The sequence below is a fragment of the Coturnix japonica genome, chromosome 4 (genome assembly GCF_001577835.2).
Source record: "Coturnix japonica isolate 7356 chromosome 4, Coturnix japonica 2.1, whole genome shotgun sequence".
NCBI lineage: Eukaryota > Metazoa > Chordata > Aves > Galliformes > Phasianidae > Coturnix > Coturnix japonica.
Window position 1 is genome coordinate 78993442 of NC_029519.1, and position 20021 is coordinate 79013462.

General features: G+C 36.4%; 2 long non-coding RNA genes across 3 annotated transcripts in view; one reads left to right on the plus strand and one right to left on the minus strand.

The window, feature by feature from the left end:
- Positions 1–321: 321 nt before the first annotated feature.
- On the minus strand, positions 322–3703 carry LOC116653397. The gene is made up of 2 exons (XR_004307131.1): positions 3667–3703; positions 322–388 (listed from the first exon to the last, which is right to left on the minus strand). It is a non-coding gene; the product is annotated as an uncharacterized LOC116653397 (long non-coding RNA).
- Positions 3704–3796: 93 nt separating this feature from the next.
- The window catches only part of LOC107313858, a 45803-nt gene continuing 29578 nt past the window's right edge, over positions 3797–20021 (plus strand). Inside the window, exon 1 of one of the 2 annotated variants that reach the window (XR_001555229.2) lies at positions 3797–3836. This is a non-coding gene — a long non-coding RNA (uncharacterized LOC107313858). The remainder of the gene's footprint in view (positions 3837–20021) is intronic. The other variant, XR_001555228.2, reaches the window with a different exon arrangement.

The following is a 20021-nucleotide window of genomic DNA, read 5'->3' on the forward strand; positions in this document are numbered from 1 at the left end:
ACTACAAGAAAGACATCAAAGCCCTGAAACGTGCATGTATCAGGGTGTTAAAAGTAGATGATCATTGTGGTCCTTTTCAACCCAGGCCATTCTTTGTTATTATGTGATTAGATTAATTGCTTCATCTATAGCTAGCCATCACTCTAACTTCATTAAGCAGACTTTCCATTGAGTTAAGCAGGGTTTGTGTAGTTGCTATTCAACTTGCATTAATTTGATTTTCCTCTACCTGATTCTATAAATTGGCATTCCTGTGTGTAAATCACAGATCTATTCACTACACTGCATTATATTGCTCTTAAATCAGTATTTAAAGGCTTGCCTGCAATCCAGTGGTGTTATTTCATGCCTGGTGAACTGGACCAAGAATGTGAAGAGGTCACTGCTCCTGGAGGAGAGGTGAAAGCATAAGAAAATCTTGGAAAGAACCATTGGAATATAGCAATATATAAGTCTATTTCTAACATAGCAACTGAAAATACAGACTTGGAAAACAGAGACCTTCTAGGTCAAGGAGCTGAAAGTGGATTATGAGAAAATATGTGACTAAAGGAAAGAAAAAAAAAAAAAAGTTTCTGGCAGTGCCTCTATCAGCTATCCTTGTATTAAAGAATTAGACGAGATTCTGTTTGAGATGCTACATTCAAGCTGTGTTTCACTGAAGATAATGCCAAAAGCAATGAAGATATGAGACTTCTATGATTCTCATTCTGAGAACATCTCTCATTAGGACAAGATAGAATGAGAGGAAATGGTCGCTAGTTGCATCAGGAGAAGTTTGGGTTGGATGTTAGGAAAAAACGTATTCTCCCAACGAGTGCTTATGCACTGGAACAGTCTCCTGTCCCTGGAGGCATTCATGAAACATGCAACTGTGAGACTTAGGGACACGCTTTTTAGGGAACATTGGTGGTAGGTGGATGATTGGATTGGGTGATCTTACAGGTCTTTTCCAATCTTAATGATTCTGTGATCCTGGATTCTTTGAAAGACAACAGAAGAGCAAATATTTAAGGATACCGAGTTGAAGGTATCCATTTGATACCCATGGTGGAAGTACTGTGGAAGTCACTACAGAAAAGAAAGTATTTCTCATTTAATAGAGTACTTTTTAAATTTAGGGACACAAATAACATTAATTTTGTTAGTCTAGTATTAGGCATAGCAAATATTAGTTTACGATGAGTCCTTTGGCATGTTGAACCACCTTATTATACATAGATCCAAATTTCAGTCTACTATGCTTTGCCCCCTGCTTTCCCTGAAACACTCTAAATTTCAGTGAAAAAATCCTAACTGGAAACATGTATACCTTCTTTTTGAGATACTGCTAAGCCCTCTGCTTCTGACTAAATGTATTACAGACATTAGTCTGTGGGAAATACGAAGTACAATAAAAGCCAGAGCAGTTCTTTAAAGTATGTATTCCATTACAAGAACTACAAAGAACAAGTGCCTTGACTACTTTTCCCGCACAGACAAGCCATTCAAGAGTATCCCTAAGGGACCACTTTAGTTGCTGGCTAGCTAAGTAACTTTCAGTCATCTCCCCAGCTCCCTTTAAAAAAATAATAATAAATAAGTGTTGTTTGGTCCCACTGATCAGAGATTTGTTCTGCCACCAAAGCTTTATTTTCTCCTGCAAGTTTCAGCTGCCATAGAAGGACAATTTACCAATTTACACTCAATTTACCTAAAGCAGCTTCATATTTCCAGATCATCAATTTTCCATGCCAAAAATAATAATTACAGTAATATCTGAAAACTGATGGAGAAAAATTTATGTTTTCATTTGCTGATTTTATTGACAATCAGTGCCATCTTTACTTCTGAAATATAGTTTTTTTAGGCAATGTCTAGCAGCAGAACTGCCAAGAACTCAGACAATAGGAATACCCAGTTAGTTTTCCAGAAGTCTGTCCTTGGTTCTATAAGATTCATTTCTGTACACAGCCCAAACCTGCAACATTAGCAGATAAACAATTTTAAAACTCATACTAAAAACTCCTCAAATTTAGGTAGTGACCATTTACCACAGTATTTCAAGAATCTGCTAGAAGATTAACTGCTGAAAAGTTAGAACTGCACAAATGAAAATAGATGTTTTGGAAATTCTGAAGACTTGTTTGATTAGCTGCTGTATAGTTTAAAAAGTACATTTTTAATGGAAATATAAATTAGAGCTAAAAATAGAACTATAAATAGAGAGTAATTAGCAATACATATTTGCACATTTTCTCTTAAAAATAAATAGTGATTATGTTGAAATGTGATCAGTTGTATTTTTATGTATGCTTCAAATGAAATGTTTTGTTGTTCTATATAGACATGTTAACAAGCATAATAGTGGAGTTCCTTAGAGGGGGAAAAAAAAGAAAAAAAAAAAAAAGGAAAGAAAAGAAAAAAAAAACCACAACATAAAAATAACTATGAAATTACTGATGAAATACTCAGGAAATATCTTCTTAAGCTTTGATGAAATATTACATAAAGATTAAAGAAAATATTCCAACTCTAAGTTTAATAAAATATAAGATTAAGATCACAAAAATGGTCCCTATGAAAATAGCTTAAAATATGACATGAACTATTTCATTATATTGCATAGAATATTAATGAAATTCTATTCCTCAAACATTGTAATATTCATGAAGTTTCATAGGAATCATTCCCATATGGGCCAGTAGCTTCCCTTTTTTAATCAAACTGCCAGCCCTCTCCTTATTCATATTTCAGCCATCACCCACCATACTAGAGAGGCTTTATCTGGCTTGCTTAATCCAGTGCATTTCACATTTGTGGATAACTTGTGCAATTGGTCAAGTCCATCCCTTGATCCCTCACCCATCTGTATATTGCACCTTTTCATTGGTGGCCTGAAGTGTCAAGCATCCACTGAGCCAGAAATAATTCACTCTGATGTCAGCCCAGATCTACTTGAGCCACACTGACCCTAGCAGCATGATCTACCTGCTGGTTGCTTTGATGTTCTTCAGCGGCATGATTCAGGCATGTGGGCATCTATGTGTTGTACCTTTACAACCTTTGTCTCTACCTGGCCAGCAGTATCTTTCCACAGTGAGCAGCCCAGATGGGTTTGCCTCTGTGCTGCCAGTTGTTTTGCTTCCATTGCTGTAACCACCCCCACAGGGCATTTGCCACCATCCAGGAGTCAGTGTAGAGATAGAGCACTGACCACTTTTCTCATTCGGGCTCATGTAAAGCTAGGTGAATGGCCTTAACTTTTTCAGACTGGCTCTATTTACTTGCCAGAGTGATAGATAACATCGTCCTTGAAGGGATACCTTTCCTTCACAGCTAAGAGTCGCCTCAAGAGGCTGAAGTCTTGTGCTCCCTTTGTAGAGAAGGATTCCAACTGCCTGGCTCCCATGCTCTCTATTTCCAGGCTAGTGGCCTCATTGTGCCACCATTAGAGCATCCAGGTGACAACTGGAGGATGGCTGAAATCCCTTCACATGTCTCACATCTCTCTCAGGGATAGAGGTTGTGTGGTTACTGACTCATTTATGAATTCAGCTTCTTCCTTCTCCTGCTTTTGTGATAGCTCTATTTTCAAGTCTGTGATATTTTATATATGTACAAAACAAGTGATGGATAATCTAGTTGCTTAATACCCGCTGACTGATGACCAGCCAGTTCCCTTACCAGCAACTGCAACCCTAGCCAACACTCCACAGTTTTATCACTATGACGTCATATGGTATGGAATAATCCTTTTGGGTCAGCTGCCCTGATTCTGTACCCTCCCAGCTCCTTGTGCACCCCCAGCTTCTTGCTGGCAGGGCAGTATGAGAAGCTGAAAAGAACATGAAAGTGTAAGTGCTGCTCAATTATGACTTTAATGTCGGTATATTATCAACATTGTTTATTTTCTCTCTCTCTCTCTCTCTCTATTTTTTTTTTTTTTCCTAAGAAAGTCCAAAACATGGCATCATAACAGCACTGTGATCAAAATGATCTCAGCTAAAGCCAGCATAGTATATTAGCAAATTGTCAAACAGAGCATAAAGGAGTAATCACAGCCACAAAAAATCAGATGTGAAAGACACATATTTCTCTCATTAAAAATATCCTTTAAGAATACACTTCTCAAACTCCTGTAGAAATAGTGTACCTGGAATTTCAAAGAGCTTCTGAAAATGCTTCTCTTCGAAGGAAATGAAGTTGTCATGGGATAAAAAGTCCTCCCATGGATTAACAAATGGTTAATGAGAAGGAATAAAAGGTAGGAAATAATAATCCTTTTCACGATAAATGGAAGTTACTAACAGAATATTTAACAGTCTTTGCTAAAACCTGTGCATATATGTGTGTTCATGGTGATATAGTGAGCTGAAAGAAGTTACTAATGATTCTGAATTAACCTTCACCAAAATTCTACAACAGGAAAGATGTAAGAGTGAGAGACGGAGGTTATGACACTTAATGACTGGATAATAAAATAGAAAGTGAAATTAGAAGTTGATAATTGAAATGTAGGATAAAAAATAAAAAAAGGTAAGTTAAACAATTGATGCATTTTATTGACACTCAGACATTATACAGTTACTTGAGATTACTGAGAATAAATATTTTACATTCTGTAGCTCACCAGAAAGAAATAGAAACAAAAGAAAATATGGATACGTCACTGTGTAACTGCTGTGTAGTTTCTTCGGGGTGTTCCCGCCTTGTATACTGCTTGTCCTTAATAAAACAACAACAACAACAAACACAAAGTAAAAGTGGGAACAATGTAGAAAAGAAAGAATCAAGTGCATGCATACAGCAGTTTCTACATGAAAAGAGATACTTGGACTAGGAGTTTAGAATGCAAAATGAAGCGATGGTAAGTGCTGTGTAGAAGGATCTTGCAAAGGCAGGATTATAGTGTCTCAGCCATTAACTAAATGAGGTTTAAACTTAGTTGAAAATGAGGAGAAACTCCCTTGCAACCAGATACTTAGGATTTTCCCTCACTTCTCTACAACAGTGACCTTCATCACTGATTCTGATGATAATGCTCTTTTTGTACTTGTTAAACTGCTATCATCAGTGGTATTTTATACTCTACACGATTTGCTGTTGCTTTATTTTCACCTGGAGAAAATCAGATTTTAAGTATTGCAACAAAAGCTATAAATCCAACACCTGGTGTTTCTGGAGTGTTTGTAGATCTGCACTGTCTCTCCTGCACAGCATTCCCCATTATAATAAATAGAGCACCTTGCAAAAAAAACTCTGCACACCACCATTTAGAATTCTTTGAACCCAGAGAAAGCAATAGAAAGGGTAATTCCTTAGCTAATACAAAACCATAATAACAATATAGTTATTTAAACAGTGATGCCTGCTAGCCATGCCTTCAGCTACTAAACATTTCTTTCATTCAGCTCCTTTCATTCCTTGTATCAAGTAATCTTGCAAAGAACTGAATATGTTAGATATTAAAGTGTGAGGGTTTGTTTGATTTTTGTGGCTTGTTCATTCCAAATAAAAGCTGTAGTTACTTCACTGGAGAAAGACTGTGTGTGGAAGCAATGCATACACCATAGAATCATACAATCACTGTATCATTAAGATTGGAAAAGACCACTAAGAACATCTGAAAACAGTGAAAAAGTTTTAACAATGAAAAAAAAATACTGAAACCTGACAATAATAGTGTAATGGTCAAAAAATCTTCAGACAACCATTCACTATACTCTTATATGAACATTTTAGGTAGATTTTCCTGAGTGGTGAGACTTACCTTCATTGTCTTTGGGACCCTTCACTGGACATATATTTATGTATTTCTCATAATGGAGAGCTGAGCACTGGACACAGTTCTCCTGATGTATATCTCACTGGTATTCAGAGAAAAGGAAGGATCAACTCTCCTGCTGGCAGATCTCTCCTTAGGGTGATTTTATCACTTTTTGATGAGGTTTAGTATTGAATTTAGAAATTATTCCGAATCGTTATCTAGAAGGAAAATTGCCACTGAAATAAATCTTTTAATTGAAACTGAAAAGTTAGTACTTAGCTCTCCCATCAATTTATCATGATTTTTTTTTTTTTCCTTAACGTGTTACTTCTTCTTCCTTAATATTCTTATGAGTGACAGAGTAAAATCAGGATGCTGAATTTTAGGAAAGCTAACTTCCAGCTCTCTGGAGAAAGAACTCTCTGTTCATTGCAGGGAAGTTGGGCTGGGTGGCCTTTAAATGACCCTTCCAACTCAAAAGTTTGTGTGATTCTATGATATTTTTGAAAACTGTTTCTTTCCATAAACTCAAAAGTGCAATTTTCCTTCTTTAGTAATAATGAAGAAAGATAAATAGCACAATACTATGCCACATGGCAGAAACATATGAAACAAGGTTACTGAATCAGAATCAATATGATAATATATTTGATTTATATACCTGATTTGGAGTGCTGTCGTACTAGGATGTCAAGGGTTGAAAAATTGATTCTGTCCATATCTTATTATCTGTACTTACCATGAGTGCTGATATCATTCAGGTCTCTCATTATACAAGGTGCAGCACAAATGTAAGACAGAAGGGTGCTCTTTGCTTGCTAATAACATAGATTTGCAGTTTATTTGAAAGTTTAGATATTTTCAAAGGTTTGTTGTTTTTTTTTGTTTTGTTTTTTTTGTTTGTTTTTTGAGGAGAGTTCTTGTAGTAATTGTCTTTACTGAGATGTTTTTTAGAATTATGATGGTCAGTAATTTAGCTGCTGTTACTAGACAAAGGGCAGATACATCCAAATCTTCTCAGAAAATTTAGAGCTGAAGGTGTTACCTTGACAATGTAGACTGACCTTTTTATGTAAATTAGGTTAAATGCTATCTCGAAATGTGGATTTTTAGGTCCTTATCCTCTGAATGAATAGTAAGGTAACTGATCATCTTTCCACTGACTGGTGAATTCCCAAGGATACCTTGGTTCCTAAGACAGGCTAGAAAGCTTCTTCCATCTTTATTCATTTAAATACTTTTTGAAGATCACATGTAGAAGCTTCATCAGAGCTGGAAAGGAAACCTAGATTTTCATTCCTTCATTCTCATATACAACTTGAAATTTTGAAAGGTGGCATAGAAGCATGCAGCTGTCTCAATGTGTGGCCAGAAACACAGGCAGAAAAGTCAAGCTACTGCTTCACAGTGAGGCAAGCATTTGCCAGCCTAATGACTACTAGCAAGCAGGCAACATCTTCTTACTTCCTTTCTATGTGCAGACCAGGATCTGGAGCTACAGCATGAGCACGATTAAAACTCACTCTCCTCCCAGATCCCAGCTCTAAGAACCCCAAATAATACCAGTCTGAATTTGCTCGAACAGCTCTAAGAGTGGAGAAGTCTGGCACAGAGTGGCTATTAGAAATTAAAAAAAAACAGCGTTTGACATAGGGATCTCTTGAAGTACTTGTTCAGCCAAATGCTATGATTCTCTTGTAAAATGTTTGCTCTGCTTTCACAGACACTATGCAGTCAATCTTTTTAATTGAAGAGTCATGGGGTAAGGCAACATCCTACAGATTTTTTGTTTTTTAAATATCCTCAAACTGTGTCTGGAAGTACTTTGTCCTTTTGTAGAACTTCAGGTTTTCATCACTAGGATTTTCTTTTTTCTTTTTTTCCCCAGGCATGACATTTAAATAGCAGTAAAAATGTTGAGGAAGCCTAAAGAGAACACTGTTTTTGTATTATAATCATTACAGTGAACACCTGTGAACTGTTGAGTTTAATTGGGCTACAGCTGGTGCTGACTGTGCTTAGAGGTTGGGAGAAACATGTGTGAGGAGGTTTTTAACAATTGATTTGCCATGTATTTATGGTATGATGCTTTGATTGTTCTGAGCCATGCCCTCTCTTCCTACTTTCCACTTTCATAGTAGCAGATTAGAGCCTGTGCAGCAGAGTACAAGTAACAAGTAACTTAACTTGCACATGCATTCCCCAATGTTTGTAAAATAAGGATCTTGCTGTGACAAAGAGACTCATTTGTAGCTTGAAATTTAAAGCAGGTTGGGTAAAAGGCCTTTACAGGTGGCTCTAGTAGAGCAGGAACAGGAAATGAACTACTTTTCCCAGACTGAGAATTGTAACCTGCAATAATAGTAATTAAGGTATAGAGTAACATCTTTCAGTTTCTGCTTTGGAACAGGAAAGCAGACCCATAGTTCAGGTCCTGGAACTAGCATGAAACAAGGAATGAACATAACTTCACTATCTGTCTGGGACTGTCCTTACCTGTAGCCCAGTGTTGAGTGCAATCCTGCAAAAGCTGTGAATCAGACTTGCTGTCTTATCTTCAAACTCTTTACCCGGCTTTGTGATTTCCCCATACGTGAAAAAATGTTTCTGTATGCACAACTCTCTAGATGTGTAACAGATGATGTCCATGCAGACACGCAGTCCAAAACCAGGAGGATTTACTAATGTAGTTCTGAAGCAGATATCTTCTATACTTACTCATAGTTCACTTAAATTTGAGAATACTTTTACATGTGCTCTTAACGCTAGAAAAATGGTGTGAAAGAACCAGTGCTACACAGGATGTCAGATTACATAACCATCCTGGGTCTTTTTAGTGTTAAAAATCAATAGAAAACTAACAAAATGTCAGCCAGTGGCCTTCAGTGCATTAGTTCTATAAAAAAATATATCAAGATAATTGATACAGAAAGACAGTAATAAAGGAATGTCCTGAGAGAATGATGAGAGGATATGAACCATACATCATAGCCTTCAGAACCCTAACCATCATGTTTCTTGGCCAGAGATCTGAGTAATGATAGGATGAAATAAGAGATATTGGAATTCCAGCAAAGATATACAAAACACCTTTTACTCCTTATAACAATGAAATATTTCATAATGCTTTGCTAACTGTACAGTGACAGAGAAGAGGTGTTTCTGAAATGGGCATGCCCTGTGAAATCTTTCTTTAGGAAGAAAGCTGACAAATAGTCTGCTATAGTTTCAGTTTCTAAAATGATTTGAGTTCTGATCCATTGTATGTAGAACATCCTACCTAGAGCAGATTGTCTTTCAAGTACAAGAATATTGTCACAATTAAGTTTAAAAAATGAAAAGTAAAATGGCCCTTCCAACCACTAGATGAACACATAACATAATTAGAATTTCAGTGCAGGCAAAAGACAGCACTTACTTATTCCTACTTTTGTACAGAAACAGATTAAATCCTCACATATCTTTTATTTTCCTTCTGATTTGCTTGTATTATTTTCACTTTGTCTACAGTTTTACCTGCCACACAATGTCTGTCTTCACCACATAATGAGATCAAATAGTCATAGCTCTGGTCTGGATTAAATCCTAGATCTTAATCACATTCATCCATTCATGGACTTACAGATCATCTAAATGAGGAACTCAGGGCACTCAGCAGACAAATCCTTAGCAAGCCAATACAGGTAGGTGTCTGCTTCTAAAATTATGGATGATCCTGAAAACTCACTTATCAAAGTAAAATTCTAACACTTGTAAAGACTGTATGGCAGTGTTAAAATCTTCTTTGGACAGCCTTGAGAATGTTTGGGTTCAGCTGCAGAATAAGTTCAGTAATGAAATAATAAATAGAATAACACATGTTGGAACACTGATGTCATTCCACAGAAAGCAAAATCTGTGTCTTAATCCTGGTATATGACGTAATCTCCTATTCCCTGTCCCTCACTACAGAATCATTTGATTTAGAAAGAATCTCTGGTCTGTAGTCTGATATTCTGCTCTAGCTTTAGCCTTTATTGTTTCACCTTATGTACATAGTATCCCATCATCCCACCATATGTTTATGACATACTACTGACTGGAACTGGAGGGCTGGTAATACATTAGATAACAATCTCTAGAACCTTGTCATCTCCAGGTTCAATGGGCCAAATTGTCTCGTTTTCATCAGACTTATTTTTACCAAAGCTACAAGACTGATATCCACCAAAGCTACCACATCGTCAGACAATTATTTGTTACCCAGCCATGACTCATCCCTGTCTGGCACAGTCTGTACTTGAAGTTATCCCTAATTTCTCCCAGAAATCTTCATAACTGCCTGTGTCCTTCTGTGTTCCTTTCAGCACAAGTTAGGGATATTAAAATTTGCCAGGGGCAAGAATCTGTGATGTAAAGCCTTCCTCATGTTATTTAAAGAAGGCTTTTGTGTTTTTTTTTTCCCACCAATTCTTAACCAAATTTCCATCTGTCCCAAAGATGCCACATAGACATAATTCTTTTCTTCCTTGCTCTCAGAAACTTGTGTAACTCTGGATCTTCCTTATTTTTTACTGTATAAACATTTATGGCAAACTCTTTGGTCTCTTTAAACCTAGTTTTGTTATTCTTGAGGTTTTTGTTGACCCAACCTCTCTTCATCCTCTGCTCCTCACTACAGCCAGAGTATCTCACTTTGGAGTCTAAACCTCACCTCTCTAGGCTGGGCAGCCTGTTGGCAAACATCACCTTGCCCTGCTGTACTTGGTGGATCCTCTCTTGTCAACCATCCTGAACACTCAGTGAAGGTTCTGTGTGACAGTCCTCCTCTGTTCCAACACAGCCACTTTTGTAATAGAGACATCTTCTGCAGTACACTTGTGCTTCCATGGAGAAGAACGGATTAGCCCAAGCTTTGATGCGCAGCCGTGCAAGGGGAAAGGACATAACATTAGTGTCTCTCAGAACTTAAGTAGGTTTTCTTACATAACTTTCCATATCTAGAGTGTCTAATTGCCATTAGGCTGTGCATAAAAAATTAGCTGTGAAAAGCTGGTACTTCTACTATGTTTCTTCTTCCCTTAGTGAAAGAGAAAATACAAGAATATTGCATTTATTCTTAAGAGAACATGCATGGAGTTATATATGATTACTTTTACTATTGCAAGATATCTGGCAGATTTATTTTTTTTTCCCCCATCTTATTAAGATGATAAATTAATAAAATAATGCAATTAGTAGTAATCATAATAATTACAAGCTATATATGTGTATATATAATTAATTTATATATATATATATATATTTTTTTTTTCTTATATGCAAGCTTATTCTCACAGTATTAGAAATAACTTTCATCCTAAATAAATCATCCCTTTCATTTGGGTAAATGTTGCACTTAGTAATTTGTGCTGATCTCCTGGTGTTTATTCAAATGCAACCAGAGAGCATGCAGTGTTAAGTCTGTAGTTGCTGAGAGCCAACAGAGGAGAGACTGCCCTCACTACTGCTGAATAGCAAACCTTGTGAATTTTCTATGGAAGTGTATTTTTGTGTGTGTGAATGTACTCAAATAAACACAACAGGGTCTATAAGTACTTCAGTAATACAAAAACTATATTGCGGTGATATAGCTCAGAGACTAATGAATTTTTTAAAGAGGCAACTGTTAAAATGAGAATAATGCTCAGATAAATCACTGAGGCAGAAACCTCATAAAGCGAGGAAATGATACTTACTTAATATCTTACTGCTCATACTAAAAGCTGAAAATCAAGTTTTTATTATAATGACATTACCAGAGAATCACACATTTCCTTTTTGAAGGATGAAGAAGAAGCAAGAAGGAAAGAAATAATGTGTAGATATGTTTCATAGTTTCATAGTTTGGTGCGGGTTGGAAGGGACCTTAGAGATCATCGAGTCCAGCCCCCGGGATTCGAGCCTCTGTGTAGCAGAGCGGCACTTCTACCACTTGCGCCACAGGGGGGATTCGAACCCCGGGCCCCAGTGTTGCAAGGCAGCGTCTTTAACCACTGCGCCACCGGGGCACACATGCTAACTTTCATTGAATACAATATACCCTGCATATTAATATATGACAACTTATGTAAGCAATTCAGGTCATAAACAACTCAAAATAACATTCAAATCGTGGCATAGATTGACAATGCTTCTTTTATTTTGCCAGGCAAGGGAGAAAAACATTTGTTGTGTAGAGGTATGGAGGTGCCCACAGATAGTGGGTGCAGCATAGAGAAAGAAATTAGGACAAGGGGAAAAGGTTTTGTCATGTGGCGTTGACTTTAGAATTTACCTATGCCTATGACAGGGAGAGCCACCACCGTGGCCCCCCTGGGCCCGAGAAGGAAGGAGAAAAGGGGAATGGGATAAAAACAGGCAGCAAACTAGAGAGGAAAAACTTATCTTTACTAAATATGTATCAAAAATATCAAGATAACACCAATATAATATAATTGAGCTAACCAAATCGAACGAACAGAGAGAGAGAGTCCGAAAACCGAGAGGTCCTATTGTGAGCTCCAGCCGACACGAGCTGGAATGCTTCTCCCACTCTCCGAGAAGTATCGAGAGAAGAAGGAGAGCACTCCAGCCTGGGAACAGAATTAATATAGCTCCTGTCCCGTTGACTTATCATTACCCCTGTTGTCTCTTGGGACATGTAGTCTTCTTCTGTGGACTTGCACTTCAATAGTGTATCCATGTTTTACATGATGTTATGATGTGGAATACTGATAGCAAAATTACAAAACCATGACAGGTTTTAAGTTGAAAGAGGGAAGATTTAGGTTGGATGTCAGGGGGAAGTTCTTTACTAGGAGAGTGGTGAGGTCCTGGACCAGGCTGCCCAGGGAGGTTGTGGGTGCCCCATCCCTGGAGGTGTTCAAGGCCAGGTTGGATAGGGCCCTGGGCAACCTGATCTAGTAAACATGAAAGGTTGGTGGCTCTGCCAGGCAGGGTGTTGGAACTTCATGATCCTTGAGGTCCCTTCCAACCTGGGTCATTCTGTGATTCTGTGATTCTGTGATTAGACCAACATTCAGGGAAAAAAAAAAACAACAACAAAAAAAAGGCAGATGAATATGACCCATCAGAGCATCTCATGCCTTAGTTTTAGGCAAAGTAGTACTGGGAACTTCTTGGTGTATTCTTCTTAAAAGACGTAATATACAGTCACAACATTCTTAACATTAGGAGGAATTTAGTTCAACTTTCTCCCATGAAAAGGGGTCTAGATATTAATGAAACAGATTATTACAAAGCAGAAACTATTTAGAAATAAAAAAATAAAACAACAAAACAAAGCAACTCACATAATTTACAAAGAAAATAACAGATAGTGACATTAATTGCTAGGCTCTGTTCTGCCTATTAAAAGTTGAATGAGGCAGCCTGAAGGATGATTTTATAATGATGCACATGGGATTTTTGGTGGTAGGTTTGTTTCTAATATACTTGGGAACTTGTTGGCCTCATTTGGTTTGAACCTTTGGAATACATAACATGCTGTCCCAGTTCTGGACCTATTACAATAAAAATGTATCAGTTGCAAATACTGAAATTATATGAAAAAAAAAATTAAAATGTTAACATTGATTTAATAGATAAATAGCTCATTCTACCTATGAATGGAGCACCACAGGTAAATAGTTAATTCCTCTTTTGAATGGAGAATGAGAAAAAGTTTGCTGTTGTAACTACAAAATAAAGATTGTGAGTACACTGACAGTGCCCTGACATAACATCTGAATACTCTGATGAAAATCCATTGTTTATTTATGATAAATAAATAATTTCTGATTTGCATTTGCTGTTTGTTTCTCTTGTCCTGTGCTTTGAATGCAAGGTCTTAGAGACATAGTTAATTGAATATGATAGGAAGGGATTTAAACTAATAACCCAGGGGGATCTTTTGCAGTCCTATGCTCCTCCTTTGATGGTATGAAGGGCAATTTTCTGCTCTTGCTTTATAGCCTACTGATTTAAGCCTTCTGAGAAATAGCGAGTTTTAGAATTAATGTTTCCATTATATTTTTCCTCTAAGTCATACACAGTATGAAAAAAGCTAGAAGCCAAGGGGAAGGGAAGAGACATAAGCAAGATAATGGTCTTGTTTTAGTAGAATTATAATAACTTACTAAAGTCTAAGTGCACTGGGTTTCTTTTAGGGCTTGACCTATCCTATTGAGGTCAGTTGTAGTCAGCTTAAAAACCGCACTAGAAACACTAATTTTCTCTGAAAATAGTGGTTTTCCTCCACTGTAGTAAATAGTATCCACATCAGCCTAATTTGTAGATTGTCTCACTATAAATATTTTGAAGGAAAGTTGCATTTAAAGTATTATAAAGCCTTTCAAGTAAAAAAAATAAAACATAGGACAAACATATAGAAGCAGTGTATTTAAAATAGTATGAGATGAAATTAAATTTCATATTTAGTTGGTAAAAGTGTTTTGATATAGAAAGTATTCCATGTGAAAATATTTTTATACTGTTATATGGCAACAGAAATGCTGATTATTGGGAAGAGTTTATAAGTAATAATATGAGGTATTGTTGGCTACACATTTTACTTCCTGTCTAAAATGCTATGTAGATATGTTTTTTTAAATGTAATAACTAGTGTGTGAGTAAAGAAGAACAGTTGCCCTGGTATTCTGTTTGTAATATATTTCTGCACTTTTTTTTCCATAGTTTTACATTGCTCTGCTTAAGTGTGTCTTGCATAATTGGAATGCTTTACACTGTGGAGCTTAAAATGATCCCTTAGCCAAATTAATGATCCTGAGACTAACTGATATATTAGCACTCTTCCTATGTGAAAGAATATCTTTAATGTTGTGTCCTTCACACTGGAATCATTATATGCCAATAAAAGATCTTTCTATTCAGACTACATTTCAGTTGAAGTGAAACAACTAAAGCAGCACTCCTAAGCTTGGAGTAAGACAAGCTTATACTAAAATCCTTGAAGTTTTTAGCCAAGTATCCAACACCTTATCTTCACAGTCTTGGTGGTCACAGAAACAGAAGCCCCTGTTTCTAGTTTTCTTGCAGCCATGTTCTACTAACTGTACTGAAAGAAACAGATCTAAATAATAGATCTGAAAGAAATGTTTCTAAAACTTGAATACGGAGGACTCATGTAGAGGAAAATAAGTTCATCAGAGTTCCCAATATCATGAGACCAGTCTTACATGTACTGTCAGTTCTAAAACAGGTGCAGTGGAATTATTCTTAAGATAAAAAAGACACCATATCCACAATTTATACCGCTCATGTTTCGGCCTGCAGTTTTTTATGTCTTAGTGAAATTACTTGGATACAGAATATTGTACTTGAAGGTCATTCCTAAGTGCATGATACGACATGAAAATGAACTAATAAAATATGCAAATTTGCCCTCGCCTTATCACACAAAAGAGATTCGCTGAAAAAAAAATAAAAAAATAATGTGAATTATGTTTTGACGACTTATCCTCAGCAAGTTCATAAGCGTAGTTCCTCAGAAAAATATTGCTGTTTGCTCCCCTCAGAGCAATAAATCCCAACAGGTAGTCACAATGGTAGTCCCAATTAATTTCTTTCCATTTTTTTCATCAACTTCATCTCCCACTGCCAGTTCCCTCCTTTTCTCCAGATTCCCTTCTGAGGCATACCTTGCTACAACCTCCATGGAAACACTACTGTATATGAATATAGAATAATAAATCCAGGTATCCTGGTTCTTCCATAGATCCTATAATGTATGTCCATGACATGTTGCTTTCATGTGCACAGGGAAATCTAGATTGGCATCAGACTACTTTGTTGCTGGCTTATGCACCAGCATCACTCTCTGATGTTCCTCATTTTACGGTCACTCATTGCAGTGATGGCAAAGGAATACTAGAAAAGTACAGTCTGGGATTATTGTAAGGATTACAAGTTTCTGTTGGCTGAATAGATATCTACAGTTAAAAGAACAAAATAATGTGTTCAAGAAAATCTGATGATGAAATATTTCTTATTCAGCATTTAATTATTATATTCAGTAATCTGGGAGTTAACTAAACAATACATTGCTTGAAACATGGACTTTTGTTTGTAATGCAATCAGTACTTTCTAGATTTCCTCACTAACATCACTGAGTATAATTAGTTCTATTGCCACCTACAGTCACTAATTTCATTTTGGTGACATCCAAATACCTATCCACTGATAAGCATCAATTGCAACAACCTGAAAGTTTCCCTGTAGTGTGCTAAGTTCAGGTGTATACATGAGTGTGTTACAAAAGATGTGCTGACATATGTATGTAAAAAATAACTGATTGCAGGTATTTGTATATTTTAGGAAGAGCTGGCCTTAGTTCTTCTCTATGAATAAGTGAAATGTTGAAAATGTATAGCATGTGGAAAATATAATCATAGAATAGCTAAGGTTGGAAAAGACCTCTAAGATCAACTAGTCCGTCAACCCATCCTCACCATGCCCACTAACTGTGCCCCTCAATACCACATCTACCCTTTTCTTGAACACCTCCAGGGTCTGTGACTCCACCACTTCCCTGCACTGTCTGTTCTAATGCCTGCCCACTCTCGGAGAAGAAATGCTTCCTAATATCTAACCTGAACCTCCCTTAGTGCAACATAAAGCTGTTACTTCTTGTCCTGTTGCTAGTTACCTGGAAAAATCCTATTTGATTTTCTGCTATAGTAAATACAAACTGTTACTCAACATAATGTTTTTTTACTAAGTATAACACACAAAACTGACTTGTTTACACAAATAGGCAATAAAAGCAGCAACAGTACAAGACAGTTTCTTGTTTTCAAAGAGTGAACTGAAGTGTACAAAAGTAAATGCTTTGAAGTCTCTCTAAACTTCTGTAAGAGATTAATTTGCAAATAAGTTCTAGAGTTTTTGCTTATTATTCCATTAGGCATTACAAAACAACAACAGCAAGATCACAGTAAGAAAGGTTTGTGGTATTAAAGTTGAAATGAGAGACATGCTCTGAAATTTAATTTGCATTCAGCAGCAGCCAAGATAAAAGTACAAATATGAAACAAAACTCAGAGATGGAAACTCAGAGATTAAAAACAGTGTGCTTTTTCACTTGATAGAAAAGCCCTGCTGAGTAAGAGCTTTAACTTACAGCTAGAATGTGTGGGGGGGGAAAAAAAAAGAAGAAAAAGAAGAAAAAAAAATCTAAAATCACAGCTTTCAGCACCCTTTATATCAATATACACACAATATTTGTTTATATGTGCTTCTTATGTAAATGTTTCCAACTTTATAAACAAAACTGTAATCAGGTGCATTCCACACTCAGTACAAAACTTCTGTGAAGGCAAAAACTTCAAATAAATCAGCACTGCAGACAATCACTCTCCAATTCACTTTCATATCTTAAGAATAGAGGTATTTTTCTCATTAAAGTGAAAGAATCAATTTGCCTGTGGCTAGTGGCAAGCATGAAAAGAAAGAGAGAGATACTGGCAGACATGATCTGAGAGCGAGACAGTGGGAAGCGAACCCATCACTCTCAGACATGCCTATAACGTCTCAGGGAGTAGAGTCATGGGAGAACTAGGTAGGAATGCAAAGGACTAATCCTCAGTACAAAAAGCACCATCATTGCTTAAATGTTAAGTGAATTGTCACTTTTTTGATACATGCAGGCTGAGTTTTCACGGATACCTTGAGATTCAAGACTTTTAACTTTTGAATTTTGAGATCCAAGCATCCTTAACCTCCTGCAAATCTGTGAAAGCTTCAGACTCAATTTCTCAAAGCATAACATTGTTTTATGACTCAGTTTAATAGATTTAAATTAGTAACCCATGTTTTATGTGTTTAACTTACATTACCGTAAATTCCGTGCCGTGAATTCTAGCTTTCCCATTCACTAACAATCCTCCCTGCAAGCAATGATGAGTAACTATTTTACGTCTCATTCCTTCTCAGCATTTTCCCTCAATTCTTCTTCTCAGCAAAGCTGAACACACTCACTTCCCTTGACACCATTAAAATAGCTTAACACTGGAAATACTAGGTTCTGATATTTTTATATTTTCTGAATTGAAGGGGAGATCTTTCTGGGTTTGTTTATTTCATTGTTTACTGAATACAGCACTCTGTACTCAGAAGAATTTGCCATGACATTCCAAGGGGATATAACAATGTGTGACCACTTAAAAAGTTAATCCCATCATCTCTATTGAATTTTAGGAATCTTCTAGACTTAGTACATTGAATTGCAAACCTCTGGAATCATAGAATTGCTCAGATCGGAAAAGGCCATAAAGATCATCAAATCCAACCACAACCTACCATACTACCATAATTCTAACAACCCTCTGCTAAATAATGTCCCTGAGCACCACATCCAAATGGTTTTTAAACACATCCATGGATGGTGACTCAATTGCCTCTCTGGGGAGCCTATTCCAGTGCTCCATAACCCTTTCTGTAAAGAAGTTTTTCCTGATATCAAACCTAAACTTACCCTGGCACAACTTGGGGCCATTTTTTTCTTGTCCTGTCAAAAGGAATAAACAACTCTGTGCAACTTCAGGGCTCTTTTCTTGACCCTTCAGGTCCTTTCAGTATATGTCAGATGACTTGATCTCACCAAGCCTAGATTCCAAAATGAGTTTAATCAAATCAGTGCTTATGTTCTAGAAGACATCAAGTTCACTAGATATTCACTAGCAGTTCACTAAATGTCTTTCAACAGGAATCAGTGGGGATTCTCAGCTTATCACAATCACAGAATCACAGATATTATTAAGTACTAGAGACCACATCTTTTCCTCCTGGAACTTTCGTTTTCTGGTGTTGCTTGTTAAAATTTTGATTATATATATATATATATATATATATATATATATATACATATATATATATTCCAAGAAGAGATCACTTTGATCAGATTCAGAATGCAAGGCTTTATTGGGGTGCTTCTTACTGTTTACACATTTGCCAATATATATTGTACCTATAGTTATACCTAACTTCAGAATACATCAGAAGTATTATACATTAACACTTTGTTGTTGAGGGACATGCAAATCTCATAAATCTTAGACAAGCTGTCAAACACCTTGTGTTTTGGGTACATAAGTTCAAAATCTTATAGATTTCTAAATTAGGGAAAAAAAAACCCAAAACATTCTGAAAAAAATAAGTTTCTACGTTAAAGCTCTCTGAAGACATTCACTGCAAAATTTAAGTGACCAGTAAACATTAGTTGCTTTTGACAACTGAGTTACTACTTAGTGCTCACTCCTGTCCTCTTTACAGATTTCTGTAGGAATCTCACTAAAATCAGAATTGAAGCTTTTAGTGGGTCTGTTGCACAGATCCATTACAAACTGTATTATTTGTGCCAAACAGACCTGCTAAGAGTCTAAGTGAAATTGCGTGATGCTCCAACCAACCTGAGAGCTGCATTAAGCAAGGAACACAGTGACAAGGATACTGCAGTCTGCCAGGGGAAATCATGGTGAGGCATGGAATATGTGTAAGTTAAAAAAGGTATTTTTGAAAGTGGTCAGAAATGCACTTAGGAAGAAGGAAAAGAAAAAATAATCTTTTTCTTTCATGACTTTTTTTTTATTATTATTTTTATTTTTTCCTAATCTATAGCAATTTGGCACTGAGGGACATGATTTAATGGGCATGACAGTGAAGGGATGATGGCTGAACCAGATAACCTTAGAGGTTTTTTCCAACCTTAATGATTGTATGATTTTATGATTCAGAGAAACACATTTTTTTTCTGCGGTAACATTTTTTATGTTGTATGCAAATTCTTACTTCTTAGATTTTTCTTTTTCCTTTCCCATTGTTGTTGGTTTTGTTGTTGTTGTTGTTTTCCAGTAGAGAAAGATGGAGTAATCATATACAGCAAGGCACAAGAAACCTGGGCAAACATCACATATCCGCTTTCTTTGTATCATGAATTTCTTTTTCCCTTCTGGAGTTATCTGATCCTCTAAAAACAAGGCAGTTTCATTTTAAATATGGTAATTTAACTTAAAAGTATGAAATAAAAGTGTGAAAATTAATTTTTCTGCCTGGACTGAAGGATTATTGTTATTATGGCACTAAATCTCAGTGGTGAAGTGATAACTCTGGTAAATGGTTTCTGTTATAAAGAGAACTCTGTTTTACAGTATGCATTACTTGTGTGTACCCCCTTTAAAATCACATGGCACATAACCAGGAAGTCACTAAAGAGCCGTGCTTTAAGATGATACTTCATCGCAGCCATTGCCATTT